At 43.9% G+C, this 12,996-nt stretch overlaps 1 long non-coding RNA gene across 1 annotated transcript in view; it reads left to right on the forward strand.

The window, feature by feature from the left end:
- LOC121065009 overlaps positions 1-12,750 on the forward strand; it is a 59,891-nt gene extending 47,141 nt beyond the window's left edge. The window contains exons 5-8 of the long non-coding RNA XR_005816862.1: positions 2,427-3,503; positions 4,513-4,732; positions 4,943-5,102; positions 11,368-12,750. This is a non-coding gene — a long non-coding RNA (uncharacterized LOC121065009). The remainder of the gene's footprint in view (positions 1-2,426; positions 3,504-4,512; positions 4,733-4,942; positions 5,103-11,367) is intronic.
- The last annotated feature ends 246 nt before the right edge of the window (positions 12,751-12,996 follow it).

Raw genomic sequence — 12,996 nt, forward strand, 5'->3', positions numbered from 1 at the left:
TGTGTTCAGGCTGGACTAACTCCCTAGGAAGCTCTCAGCTCTTCCTGAGGGATACAAGCTGTTGAGTTTGTTGATGCCAGGTTCCACCAGCAGGTAATGGGGCCCAGGATAAGTCTCTGCATTTTTGCCTTGCCCACAGCAAACGTGGTTATATGATGATATGACTAAAATAAGAAGCATGGTATAGTGCCACTTGGGATTAGGGTTGTTGGTACAGGATAGGTTCAAGGAAGGTGGCTGGATTCTTTCACTCTCAAACAACTTGCTTGTCTGCACTGCTAGTGTCTCCTTAGCAGCTTCTTCTCACCTTTCTTGCTCTCCTCCCACATTTTGAATTCTCTGGATCCCTTCCCAATGTACATTCCTGTCCATCAGGATGAAATTGGGCCTCTGGAAGACAGTCTTCTAAATCATTTTGTACCCTTTGGTATGGAAAATCATCCACAACCAGCCCTTACTGCCGTGTGCTTGGTGGGTTAACAAGGAGTTGTCCGTAGGGCTTGGGACTACAAAGGAGCTCTGCATTTTAGGGAAGTGTGAGGTGTATTTTCAAGTGTGTAGCTGAAGAGATCAGTGTTCACAGTGATGGGGAAACAGCAATGCTTCCTGGCCTTGGGTGTCATGGAACGAGGAACCGAGTGGGGGCTTCATTTTGTTCTGTGTTTTTCTTTTGGACAAATGGGAAATCAGCTTGTTGAGTTCTGAGATTTGCAGGCAGCTGCTGCGGTTTTAGTGATGGTTATTCCCATTTTCATCTGTCTCCTGGGAATGAACGTTCACAGTACTGATGTGCTGAAGGCCTGGATCGTGGGATCATTGTCTGCCTGGCACAGCCAGTGTGGCTAAAGCCTTCACCGGAGGCTGAGATGAAGCAGGCTGGCTGTTTGGTGAAAGAAACACAAGAGCTGGAGCTTGGGTTTTCTTGTTTTCTAAGCTGTGTGGTGCTTTGCTGAAGGTATTCAAAGAGTTTTCCTTTGACATGCCCTTATTGCATTTTTCTTTTGTTTAGTGTCTCCAAGTTTCCCACCTGAAGCAGGTTTCCCACTCTCTTGCAAGGATCATTTATTCTAATCCAACCTCTACCATTCAAATGATTCCCCTTTGGCCTTCTGGGGTTATTATTATTATTTTTTTTAAACCAGATGAGTACAATCTGAAAGGTAAAAAATCAGAGCTATTGCACATAGCTGACATACATAGCTGACATACACTTTGCATGGCTGTCTTCCTGCTGTTATTAAACTTTGAGTGACTTTCTGCCACTCAGAATACATTTGTTTTTTTTTAATGCCTGTCTTACTCCCCCTAAGATTTCTTTCAATTTCCTGTCCTTAACTGGAGAAAGCTGTTGGTTGTATCTGCCAACAGAGAAACTATCAGTGGATGCAAGTGTGCATTTATTATTCCCTTCTTGTTAAAAAAATAACAAAAAAAATGAACAAACAAACAAAAAAAGACAAAAGCCAACTCTTCATTGTATTTAGTATGCTCTTGTACTCTTAGAAAGAAAATATAATTCCTTCCTGATTTCATCTGACAAAACACACACTGGTTGGTTTGAATTTATTTATTTTCCTTCCTACCTGGAATTCTCAAAGCAATGAAATAATCTGTCATGTTTACTCCATTGTTTGTGCATGAGAATCAGTAGTTATATTGTCTGAAATGTATCAGAGTCATTCTTAAGTGTGAGATAATCTTATCCCTGCCTGATACTATATGTAATGAGTATACCTCCTAAAGAGACATTTTCTATTGAGAATTTGCTCTGAAATGTGCCCTTTATAGAAATGAATTCTTAGAATAAGAAATTTGAGCAGAGTGTGAGCAACCAAGAAACCTCAACCAAGAAAAATATGTACTTTCAACCCTCTGCACGTACAATCATCCTATGCATAATATTGCTTGGGAAACCTCCAGAAATAGTAATTGGTTGTGACTGGAGGGTCTCAGAAGATGGGTCTGAGGCTCTGGGGGGGGGCTCTGTGTAGGTAATGTGCCTGGAACATCATATCCATGGTTCTCCAACCAAGTGCTGAGCCAATAAAGCTACCAATAGTGAAGAGGGCTAAAATTGCAAGGCAGTGTTGGTTTAGTGCCTGATCAACATGGAAACTAGGCTTTTGTGAGTAGGATGGCAAGCACATAGGATGTTGGCCATTCATTCCTCTTTCATCAGCTTTTAAGACTATTAAGCCTGTGCTGAAATGCTGCTCTCTCTGGGGATACCTCCATTTACTTAATTTTGAGAGCTTGAGTGTTTAGGAAGAGCTTTTGCTATGAGCTTTCTGCATCACAGCCTATGGACTTCTTGAAGACCCTTACATTATGATCAAAGGGTAAGCGTCTCTGCACATGCGTGTTTTCTGGTAAGTCTGCTGATGCTGTTTGCTTAACTGGTGAATGCCTGCTGCTTTCTTCTTTAGGTGGAGGAGTCTGGAGGACCTGCTGGCTGGGCCAGAGGCAGGAAGCTGCAGAGATGGCTGCTCCCACTGCCCTGGATGACACAACCCATCAGAGAGGCATCAACGTGCCACCTTCCAGTGCAAGGGAGCAGTGAGAGTCCAAGAAGGAGTCAGCAAATTGGCAATTTCCACTCCTGTGCTGGTGGGGGATCATGCTCATATTTTATGGCTGTTACATGACAAACAAAAGTCAGTTGCAGAGTATGGCAAGCTGCAGAGGAGTCCTGAGCATCGGGGTGAATGCTGCTTGGCAAACCCAGTTCCTTTTAGAGCACACCCTGCTTTACAGTTTTTACATGGAAAGGAGCTGGGGAGAGGCCATCCTGGGCTCCTTCTCTTTCTGCAAGAAAAACAAGAGAAGCCAGAGGATAAAAGACCAAAAGACAAAAATTGAAGCTCCATCTCACAAAGCAGGATTTCACCCAGCTTGTAGGGTTGCCACTGTCTGATGAGCCAGTGAGACGCATCCAAATGGATCTTGCAGGTCTTTTTTTTGGAGCACAGCTTGATGATTTTCCCTTTTGAAGCTTCTGCATTGCTTCCCATCTGTTTGCTTACTCATGGAGGGAAAATGTATTCATTATTTACTTCTCTCCCTGAAATTATGTTTGTGGACTTCAAAGCTTCTCTTTATGTCCTGTAGAGCGCCAGCCCTCTTTTAGTAATATACATTTTGCTTCTCTTTTGGCAACTTGATCAAAAGCTAAACACTGGTCAGAAATTATGTCTAATTTTTTAAATGAACATGGCCATCTAAAAACCTAAAATTCCTACTAATGCCCATCCCAGCCTTGCAGAAACCCGTGTGAACCATCCCATTGAACTGTAGTTAGTGCAACTCCTCTCTGTGTAGTATTAGGAGGCTGCATGTCTGGATGCATGCAAGGAAAGCAGCAAAACACAAAGCTGGCTAAGGAAGTGTCAATGGACTTGTTTTTCTGCAAACTGCTCCCTCTGCCTAGCTTGGCAATCACTTGGCTGGAGGTAAAACAAGTGTCAGGTCTGCCTCCTGACTCAGCAGGCTTCAGCGTGTTCTTGGTGAGTGAGCTATCCAAAACTCGAATGCAGGAGCGATCCTAGCACATGGTGCAGACCCATGGGAATGCTGCTGGATATGCTTCTTTTACGTAGACCTATTCCATGAGCTGAGATCAACTTCTTCATTTACTTTCTTCCCATAATGTACGCAGATGCTTTGCAGAATACCCTTGAAGTTGCCCTGTGTTGTTTTCATCCCTCCTTGGCCCTTGCCTCCTCTATTTTTGCTCTATTCTTTCCCTGATTAGAAGGCATATTAAAGGATACGCTACTCAACTGCTGTGGCTGTCCTGAAATGCTGCCTACCACTCACTGAGGACTTCTGCTAATGTGGATACAACTCTTACAGGAACATAGGGTTATAGGAGATTTCTCATAAAAATTACAGCAGTAATGTGAAGTCCATCCTCATGCATAAGAGAAGGCAAAGCAGGAAGCTCTGCCTTCACACAGAAACCAGGAGTTAGGGTTCTTGCCAACAAAATCAGTAATTCCCATTCCCTTGGTATGCTTCATGTAGTCCTCTCAGGTACAGTGGTCCTCCAGCAAAGGCTGGAGCCAAGGACTGTCCTTATAAAAGTCATTAACCTTTTCCCAAGAAGGATCTTTCTGTTTTTTTTCCTGATGGAATTCCATGTCCTAAACCTCTAATTAATTCATATAAGCAACTCTTCTCGATGAAGAAGTGAAACTTTACAAATCTCGGAGACTTCTACACGAAGAAGTGCAATAATTTAATTTCAGTCACTGCAGTACAACAGAGGCAGTACTAAAATCGGTGTCCCCTCCTGCGTTCAAAGCCCTGTAGAGGCTTTGAACTCAGCCTGACTGGAGTTAATTTAGAAAATTAAAATTTCAGTGGAAACATATGCAGAAAGCCAAAAAAGTCAGATTTTGCTTTTTGCTGAAAAGCAGTGATATGTTGCCTTAGCAAGTAGCCAAATCCAAAGCCTATAATTTGTAAACAGCCCTTATCCTGAATTGTTTTTACTCTGCTTTGCTTATCCAGCATAAAGTGCAAGGAGTGCAAACACTGGATATCTGTGGGAGAAGCTGTTGATCGGAGCATGGGTGGTCACATCTGGAGCTACAGCAGAAGCAAAGCTAGGTTACTAAAGCCAAGATGAAGACATCACAAGGCCAGGGGATGTGACAGTCTGAAGGACACAAAAGAAACACCATGGAACACCACAGAGGGTCAGCACAAGGAAAGGAAGTTGCTGAGAATGGTAGGTGGGAGTGGGGTTTAGTGGTCCAGAAGAAGAAATAAGATTTGGGGACACCAAAGATCTGGGGAAGGTAAACAGGGAACAAGGTTGAAAGAGAAGGGTGCAAGGACAATGTTTGGATCTAGAGATAGAAAAGGTAAAGTGGCTAAAAGTATGATTCTGGACCAAACCGTTTGGAGTTTTAGACTTATACTATCTATGATTTTTTAGGAATCCTTGCCTTGATCTCCTGTTGTCAACAGCAGACACCCACATGCTTCACTTGGGTGGGTAAAACTGAGGAGGACAGCATAGGAGGCTGTGGACAGAGAACTGTCCCAGGATGAGAAGTGCAAATAGACAGCTGCTGAGACAGGCCAGTTCAGTCCAGGTACTGTACATGGAGAAGACGTATTTGTCCTAGTTATAAACATCTTGCAGCCATGGGGTCACTGCATATACAGTGGGGTTGCCACAAAGAAAGGTGGCCCTCCAATATGTGCTTAAGTCTGAGCATCATTCTCAAGTGGTAGGATGATGGGAAAAAATAGAAATATTCAGCTAAACTCATAGAATCATAGAATGTCCTGAGCTGGAAGGGACCCCCAGGGGTCATTGAATCCTTCTCATGGTACAGTTTAGGGCCATACATCATCAGTGGCTGCTACTGGAAGGAAACAAGCCTGTAGTGCTTCAGGTTGCTGTTCCAGCTGGTTCCTCTTTGACTTTATTGGGCAGCCTGAGCCTATGACTTTTGATCTGCATGTCATGTACTGGCTCTCCTCTCTCTTGTCCTGTTTAATAAATATGCTGTGCGTGGACTTGCATATACAATCTCAGCACAGCCAGCAGATCCTCAGCAGGGTCTCACCTACCTCTGCCGGCTGCAGGAAAAGCAGCGCAGAGCCCTGAAGTGCTAGGCAGATTAAAAATTACCATTGTTTCTGCACATGAAAGTGCACTTTTCAGAGCTTTGTGACTTGCCAGTGCCCTGGGAGGATGGCTGTTCTGCTGGGGCAGCTCTCAGATTTGAGCCACAAAAGGCAAAAATAATGGCTTGGGTCACACACACAATTCATCATTGATCCATTAACCGGTGTGGCTTCTTGCCCTCCATCCCCTCCCAACACACACAGCCCTGACTGGGTTTCAGGATCTGAGTCCTTTTTAGAAAATAATTTTTTGGAAAAATGAACCATGCCCAACAATGCTGCATGAGAGGATATATTTGCTGCTTTGGTGATGTTTACCACCAGAGTGAAAATTTTGTAGGAACCTGAAGGAACATGCTGCAATGCCAGGATGGTAATGCTTAAATTACCATATGATGGATAGCTGGGTGCGTATACACCTCCCTTCCAGTACAAGAAATGTGGTAATGCCATTTGGTCTATTCTAGCACATATACTGTCAAACTAGATGCTCTAAACCATCCTCTACATGTCACACTTGTTTCCTGTTTATACAGGATGCCTGAGGCCAACAGCTTCTGAGACAAAGATAGTCCTTGGTATTGGAAGTCATTTTGTACCGTAGACCTATTTTGGACTGGGTACAAGCTGTTTTCTAAGAAAATATATCTTCTTTAGATAGATTTCTTTCTTTGATAAGGGTACAAGAGATTTCCTAGGTACTCAATGCATCTCACAACAAAAATAACATTTAGGAAGTAACAAAAGAAGCTCTGGCAACCAGAAAAAAAGTGTATATTAGAAGAAGAAAAATATAGGAATATAGGAAAGAGGGGTCTGAGGGACAGGCGTGACTGTGATGGTGGGACGTACTGAAAGCCCAAAGGTAGTGTGTTGGAGTGAGGGGCTGTGAGTTTGTGTGTGCACCTAAGGGATGAGGGGGTGTTGCTTACACAAAGGATGTAGCAGGTCATGGAATAACAGAAGAATATCGGTGGCAACTTTTGCTGTGTAACCCAGCGCCCTGTTTCTCACAGTGGCCCAGGGTGATACCAAATATAAGAACAGGGTAAGCATATAATACATTTTCCTCCAGTATTCTCCTGGCATCCAGCCACTTTCTGTTCAGGGAATTTCTGACCTGCAGGTTGTTATTAAGTATTCTGTAAAATCAGTGGCTCTCTAGGGATGAGAACGCCCATGAATGCCCTCCACTTTCAGAACTTACAACATGGTGTGGATCTCCCCAGCTTCAATATGAACCACCTTGGGATTGTTTTAAACTTGACCCATGGATTGACTTGAAATCAATTTCCCATTCTAAGACTCTTTCTCTGTATTCTCATCTCCAGTAAAGAATTAAATGCAGCAGTGGGAAAAGTAGCTGACGGGCTGACAGAAGAGTGCATTCATCCATTGAGTCGCAATAGATGGAAGGATGGATGGATGGATGGATGGAGGCAGGGAGGGAGGGAGGGAGGGAGCAAGCCTCATGCCCTCACCTGTATGTTCAAGCCATCAGTGAGGTGCACAGACAACAGGTCTCTCTCCAGGAGCTATGATTTCATAAATTCCCAGTGAGTCCTTCAATGCAAGGAGGGAAGTTGACAATGCTGTTGATGGTCTTTATGAAAGGGCTGGTTCCCTTCAGTTCCCGCTGGACATTGACCTCATTAAGACCAACCAACACTATTATCAGCATGCACAAGATTCATTAAATAACAAACCCATATGCAGTTTGTTCCCCTCACCACTCTTTGTGTTTTGTTCTGTTTTTTCTTTTTTCCCTGTCATTGTTTTACTCTAGCCACATCCCTCTCCAGCTGCACATTAGCATTCTTCCTCTTGACAAATCCTCCTCTCTCATTTCCTGCCCACGCTTTTCCCTTTTCTCACTCTTCCACAGAGCTGCTTATAATTGAACAATCAAACAGGAGTGACTATGCAGACACTGACATGAAGTTGTCGGTCACTGTTACAGCATAGGAGCTGGCAGGTCAAAGGCAGCAAGAAGGGCAAATTTCTCCTTGCTGCTTCCCCTTCCTATGTAGCAGAGCTACCATGCCACGAGGACCATGGTTACATTGCCTCATTTTCCTTTGCCTAGTAGCAGAAGCAGTGGCCAAAACTTGTTGGCTTTGGGAAATCAATAGCTCTGTAGATGGAACATCAGAGATAAACCTTTATTGACGTGCAATAACAGGAATTTCCACCTGCAATATCTATCATGGTGCCATTCACTTTCCTTATGGTTCTGGACCTCTTATCCCATATATCTGCCTGATATGACACTGCCTATAGTTTGACGTAAAGACTTCCAAGAGCTCACTGGAAAAGAAAAGGCATAGAGCCAACACATGTCCAGCAAGTGATGGGCTGGTCCCATGGAGTGGGAACATGATGAAGTGGGAGAGATGATAAGGGCTTTCCTGTTTGCAGCCTTCCCCAGCAGGTATGGCTGTAAGACCATGCTAAGAGCTTCCACTTGTTGCGTATCCTGGACGTGGTTTGAATTGAGAAACTGGAGGCCATCTGACGTGAAAGGAAAATCATTTGTTTTGCTCCCTTTGTTTGCAGTGAATTTTCCTTCTAAATTAGCTGGCAGGATAGTTCAGTCACTGAGAACGGGGAAGGAAAAGATGATCTGGGAACCCAGTTCATTGTGTTTCATACAGTGCTGAGTTTCAGCTAATAATGTTTTCATGCGAGGCAGAAAGGAGTTTGCTCTGTGAAGTTAACAGCACTCCACCACTTGCAAGAAGTAAGCTGAAGAAGCTTGTTGCTCTCTGGGTCCATGAAGTGGGTGAACCCTTCACACATCAGTTCTGACCTCTTCTGGAAGGCAGCCAGACAAACCCCCATGGAGTGGAGAAAAGGGGTTGTTTGCCAGGGAGAACCCTTAAGATCAGATGCAAGCAGCCATCTGGGATGCATGGCCGTGAGCAGATTCTCTCCCCATTGATGTTTTTGAAGTTATTATCTGATCTTGGGGGCAATCTGGTAATTATTCAACAGTATCTGGTATTATTATTCAGCAGTAGAGATACCAACTACTGGATGCTGAAATTCAGCTCTTTCAAAAACAAAACCCAGATGTGAACTGTGCTTGAGGCTGGCGTGTCCTTTCAAAACAGAGCTCATGAATCTTTCATCGTATGTGCAACCACTGACAGCACATACTGTCCTTGAAGTCCAGGAGATCCAGAATGGAACAAGTGTTTTATCTGAGAATGGGTCAGAACCCACAGTAGGCAGTGCTATTCTGGGAGATAGCAAGACCTCCACATGGAATAAAAAAGAGACAATCTTGGGGAGGTTTGGTTAAACCTGCTTTAGCAATGGCTCAATAGTAGAGGCATTTACTGGAGGGCCTAAAGGCTCCTTGAGTTGTTTGATCATGGCACTTTTGGACATGCTATTTACCTTCAGTTCCTCATCCACAATATGAGGCAGTTGGACTGAAACAGGTGCAATATTTTGGGTTGGCCAGTTTTATTAGTCAGCTGACAGCGGCCCCAGGAGAAAAACATCAGTTGACCTCTTTCACACTTTCCTTCAAAATTTGTTAACCTCCTAGTTGTTAACTTCAAGACTCATTTGGTCTGTAAGTCTCAGTGTAGACTTATTAGTAAATGGCACTAAAACCAGAAGTATGGGGATAACACACATTTATTTGGGAAGATTTGGGAAGAACATCGCCAGGCCACATCCTGTAAGGTAGGATGTAGGATAAATTACTTCTACATAACGGTAACAGCAGACAACTCAGGGGAATGTCAGAAGTAGCCAAGCCAAGAGAGGGACCTCAGGGTGTGTAGGGCTTCTTTCAGAAGTGAAATAAACCTTGCAGGGCTTACAGATGATCCACTGGTATTATACAGCATCTCATTCACAGGGATGCTGTCCCAGTGTTGACTTCAGCAGGGGGACTTGGACCAGTAAGGCCTCCTGGTAGGAAACTTGGCTGGCCTGAGCTTTCCTGCAGTGTGTGAAGTCTACCATTGAGTGTAACTCTCCAGGAGGAAATCTCCAGCTTTTTGGGCTGGTTTAGACCACTGGAAATTGTGTTGTCCTGGGGTGTATAGGGCAGAATTCATACAACTGTCTGGGAGCTTCTAAATTTTTAATATCTGCATAGAAGCATGTCACAGACCATTCTTCAGTCAGGTGGAGACAGTTACAGATAAAGCAGAAATGTGATAATTTCAACCCAAAATAGTATGAGATGCATAACTGTGGGTAAATGAATCTTGCCCAGGGAGAACACCAGAGATGCAGACATCCATAGTGTTGACACTTACATTACACGTATTTACAGCAGTTAATACAACATTGAATCCCTGTATCCCAGCTAACACATGACCCTTGAATACAAACCCCTCAGAGAAGAATAAGACTGTCCCACTGATTTATTAACCATTTTAATATACTCATATTTTTTAGCAAGTCGGTTAGTATCTGAGCATACTGGGGGGTAAAGAAGCTGCTTTGTGGCTCCATGAAAGGGTTAATTTCTGGAAGCTCTTCTTAGGGAGCGTTTGCACCTTTTCCTGGGTGAAGTCCTCCAGTTCCTGGCTGCTTGGATAAACAGCTTGCAAAAAACTGTTATTTCTTCTGTGAGTTTTCTTCAGACAAGAAGTGCCAAGGCTCGATTTACCTGAGGCAATCACGGGCGCAAAGCATAAGGTTGACAATTATCGCTGAAGCAGCAGCAGCTGGGAGGACACTTCTGCCACCTGACCTTCCTTCCAGCACCGAGGACAGCTGTCACCTGTGACACCAGCGCCTCGTTTCTTGCCTCTTCTAAATGGATTCTATTTATGCTTCCGTTCATACCAGCGGTTGGCTGGAAAATGTCCAATTTTGGGAGCAACAGCTGTTACTTTAAAAATGACAGTCTCTATTCATCTAAAACAATCTCTGATCGGAGCTGTACAGCCAACCGAATGGACCTAGCCTACGGAATCTCTCTTGCTACAAATATGCTATGCATGAAGGCTGAGGAAGGCAGAAAGCATTTGCAGTTTGTCAGGAAAAAAAATAAATCAAGTGAATAGGTTCTGAAACAATAGTAGCGTTCAGGCAGGACTTTTTGCATCATTATTATGATTTTTTTTTTTTCCTGTAGGGTTCTAGTTTGGTCCCTATGAAAAGCAAAAATGTAGACAGAGGGTTTGGGTTATATTCCTGATATTGCTATTTTTTCTCCTATGATTTCAAGGAACAGACACTGGGACCAGATTTCATTGTATCAATATTTAAATAATTTGTCCAAATGGTCATTCTGGAGGCTCCATCAGGAAGTGGAGGTACAACTGCCAAGTGAGGTCACCCTGCGTTAGCTATGCAATTCTCGCTCACAGCACAATCTTTTGTTTATTGCAAGTGAGAGGTAAATTGTGTCAACATAAACTTGTTTCATTTTTTGTCTGTGAGTAGCCTATGGCTTGTGGAGCTGTAGTAACTTAGCCACGTGTCTCTTTCTTTCGTTTTCCTGATAGCATTACGTTCAGTTATGACCTTTTTTTTTATTTTTTTTTAATAATAATGATAATAATAATATTTTATTTTATTTTTATTTTTTTGTAGTTCCACTTTCCCATGGACTTCATTAGGCTTAAAAAAGTTAATGAACTTAGGTTCACCTCATTCCTAATTGGACAATTCCTCCTCTTTTCAGGTTTGCAGGGACTAAAATTCTATTTATTTATTTATTTTTCACAATTCATTTGCTTTCCTTTACAGCACGCCATGGACAAAAGTCACAGAGACTGTTTATTTCTTTCTGTGAGAATGGTGCAGAATAGCCTGGAAGTTGTGAGCTGAACCCACAGATAGCTAACAGCCACAAGAGCACAAGAAAGCTTGCAAAACAACAGCTCCTGCTTAGATTTGGTGGCTTCAAAGAGTGTGACGCACAAAGCATTGAGGATACAGAGGGGGAGACCTCATTATCAGTCTGAGCCTAGCCACAGGCAGACAAGGAGACTGGAAGAAAAAGGACCAGGTGTGATAACACATAGAGAAAAATCTGTCCTGACTTCCATTCGAGATTTTTTTGAAGATTGGATGGGGAGATGGCATACCCTGGCCACCAACTAATTTCTTTGAGACACTGCCCTTGTGCTGATACCTGTGTTGTGCTTCCCTGACTGTAAAACAGCAGTCCTTCCTGGGCTAGGAAGTCCCAGTTGTTTTGCTGGTAGAAGAAAGCAGAGGGTATAAATAGTTTGTCAGCTCTACCAGGCTGGCCTCCAGAGGTAAGTCCCAGAGCTGAGCTCAGGTTGACCTGTGCTTGCGGTGGCTGAAATTTCAGATCTCTCCAGGCTCCTCCAGGCTTTCCAGCCCCCATGGATTCATCAGTTTTTACTTTTCTGGGAGTATGTAAGCTGACAAAGACACTGACAGGTTATTTCAATTAACTTCCAGTCCCCTGGAAACCTAAGAGGAAGAGATTTAGCTCAGCCCTGCCCTTGGCTTTTCCTAAGATACTTCCACTAACTCAGCATTGGTGAGGCTGCACCTGCAGTACTGCGCCCAGTTCTGGGCCCTCTGTTACAGGAGAGATGTGGGCATACTGGAAAGAGTCCAGCAGAGAGCCACCAAGATGATGGTGGGACTGGAGTACCTCTGTGGTGAGGAGAGGCTGAGAGCTGGGACCATGCAGCCTGGAGAAGAGGACGCTCGGGGCGGGAGATCTCATCACTGTCTATAAACACCAGAAAGGAGGGTGAAAACAAGACATAGCCAGGCTATTGTCAGTGGTGCCCAGTGCCAGGACCAGAGGCAATGGGCACAAACTGGAGCACAGGAGGTTCCCTCTGAACATCAGGAATCACATCTGTATTGTGCAGCTAACAGAGCACTGGCACAGGTTGCCAGAGGGGTTGTGGAGTGTCCTCCTTGGAGACCTTCAAAATCCACCAGGATGTGGTCCTGGGCACCCTGCTGGAGGTGGCCCTGCTTGAGCAGGGGCTGGACCAGATGGACCCAGAGGTCCCTTCCCACCCCAACCAGTCTGGGATTCTGGGATTCTGGGATCTGTGTACTTGTGTTTGCATACGTATGTCTTTGAGTGCACAGAGATCAGAAACCTCCTCCAAATAAATAAAATAGTGAGCTTTTCATTTACATAGAGATTAATTTAAGCAAATTATCAACATGGACAAAAGCACTCAGAAAAATGTTCTTTCCACTCTTTCATCCTTCACCACCCTATCTAGTCCTTATCTCCAATGTCCCATCAGCATTGCTTTCAACTGTACTTTATTGTTATATGTACCTTGGGTCATTTTACAGCTTCCCTATGCCTTTATGGTGTTTTCTTCTGCTGGCAAGAGTACAGCACTATTCCCTATTCTCTGTTTCTCTAGG

The sequence above is a fragment of the Cygnus olor genome, chromosome 2 (assembly GCF_009769625.2).
Source record: "Cygnus olor isolate bCygOlo1 chromosome 2, bCygOlo1.pri.v2, whole genome shotgun sequence".
In the NCBI taxonomy this organism is placed as follows: domain Eukaryota; kingdom Metazoa; phylum Chordata; class Aves; order Anseriformes; family Anatidae; genus Cygnus; species Cygnus olor.